General features: G+C 63.1%; 1 long non-coding RNA gene across 3 annotated transcripts in view; it reads left to right on the top strand.

Moving 5' to 3' along the window:
- The first annotated feature begins 15 nt into the window (after positions 1-15).
- Positions 16-1,824, top strand: part of LOC114009732 (uncharacterized) — a 234,030-nt gene continuing 232,221 nt past the window's right edge. For all 3 annotated transcript variants that reach the window (XR_003551118.1, XR_003551117.1, XR_003551119.1), the window contains exon 1: positions 16-518. This is a non-coding gene — a long non-coding RNA (uncharacterized LOC114009732). The remainder of the gene's footprint in view (positions 519-1,824) is intronic.

Below are 1,824 nucleotides of genomic sequence, written 5' to 3'. Positions count from 1 at the left end.
CCCCCCCCCCCCCCCCGCCAGTCCCGCTGCTGTTGTTGCTGCTGCAGTCACGTGGGAGCCCCTTTAAGTTTCCATAGAGAGGCCTCTCCGGTGTCACATGATGGACATGATATAATGAAACAACATTGTGGAGAGGAAAGCATTAGGGGAGCCCACGGCTACAAAAACAAGTGAGTGAGAAGAGGTGGGAGGAAGAGAAACTACGCCACCACTCCTGCAGCCGGGCGCACGCAGCAGCCTGGCGTGACAAGTGGGTGACGCCGGGGGGGCAGGGAGCCGGGAGTCCTCAGCTCCGACCCGGGGACCCCGCCGCCCACCGCGCTGGAGAGCAACTTTTAGCCGGCAGCGCCTGCCAGCACTGCACCTGTCTCAGGAGTCTCCATCGCTCCTCGTGACAATCCCAGGGACCTTCTCGAAGCATAAGCTGTACAAATGTACGTGCGCATCGTTTTCCCCCTCGGGCTCGCTCCGGAGCAAGGGACCAGAGGAGGGTCTCAGCGGCGTGGCTCAGCCCAGAGGTAAGTTCTGTAGGGTGGGGAAAGCCGGCCCGGCAGGACTTGGGATGGGAATTTTGTTCCCTCTTCGGCTCTCAGGGGACGAGGAAGGCGTCCCCACGCGCCCGGTGAGAAAGATGGGTTTGCTTCTCGGTCCGGAACATTTCCCCGGTGGACTCTGTTACCCACTTCGCGCGCCCGGCGTGCCCGCCCTCGGACTCTTGGGGGTGCCTTGGCCGCCCACCGGCACCGTCAGCAGGTCCTGGCCGGGGTGTTTGGAGGCGAGCGAGGGCTGGTGCGTGAACCGGGCACGTCGGAGCGATTGCGCCATGTTTGTGTTGCTAGGAGGACTTTTTCCCCTTTGCGGTGGCTGGATGCCACATGGCTCCTCGGGAGCCGCTGCCGGGTTGGGAGAGTGTTTTTTTTCAATGTCCGCATTCCAGCTAATGTTGCGCAGATAAAATTCAAACTTGAGGTAAACAGAGGAGGAGGAGGAGGTTAAGGAGGAGGAGGAGGTGGAGGGAGGGGGGACTGTTTCCATTTCGAGATCCCACCTCTTCACTCCGCCGAGACCAACATCCCGAACCTGGAGACAACTCTCCCTTTCCCCACGTCCCCCACCTCCGCTGTCAACGACAACGGGGGGGGGGGGGGGGGTGGATCGGAAAGGACGCGGTGTCTCGGTTCTCAGCGGGAAAAAGCCACCCCTGGAACTCAGGCCTTTGGCTCGGTCCCTGTTCTCCAGCAGGGACGTAGGGTGTCTGGGTTGGCTATGGAGGCGGAGGCGGGAGGGTCCAGCTCCCTGGTGGGGCGAGGGTGCGAGTCCCCTCCGAGTCCCTCCGACTTTAGCGGGCAGGCTGCGCGGCTTCCCAGCAGCGGGCGCAGGTCTGGCGGAGGCGGGTGGGTGGGGCCAGGTTCGGGAGCAGGTTACCCAGCAGGTGTGCGGGGTGGGCTCTCCTGTTTGCGAAGTCCGCTGCGTGGGAGAGGAGGACCTGGGGAGTCTTACCCGAGCGCACGGGCAGAGCAGCGTCTTCTGTTTTGGTTTTTCTTTGATTATTATTTGGCAAAGTGGGAATTAAAATCAAGACGTCCCTCCGCCCCCGTTTTTAAATGTCTGTTCCAGCTCGCAGCTTGGCTGCCGGGTGAGTGGCGTTGGTGAGGGCGAGGGTGCGCTTCGTCATGTAGAAAGCTGGAGGCTCTGACAGCTCGTAGCCCGAGCCCCCCTGCCCGCCCCGGGAAAGGTGCGGGTGGAGCGGTCCGAGGAGGCTGACGTCCAGCGGGGCGGGGGCCGGCTCCGAATCTCGCCGAGCACCGGTCCGGCGGCGGGGTG

The sequence above is a fragment of the Tupaia chinensis genome, unplaced genomic scaffold (assembly GCF_000334495.1).
Source record: "Tupaia chinensis unplaced genomic scaffold, TupChi_1.0 Scaffold000610_1, whole genome shotgun sequence".
Classification (NCBI taxonomy): Eukaryota; Metazoa; Chordata; class Mammalia; order Scandentia; family Tupaiidae; genus Tupaia; species Tupaia belangeri.
The sequence above is the reverse complement of the archived record's forward strand: the minus strand, read 5'-3'. Positions and strand labels throughout refer to the sequence as shown.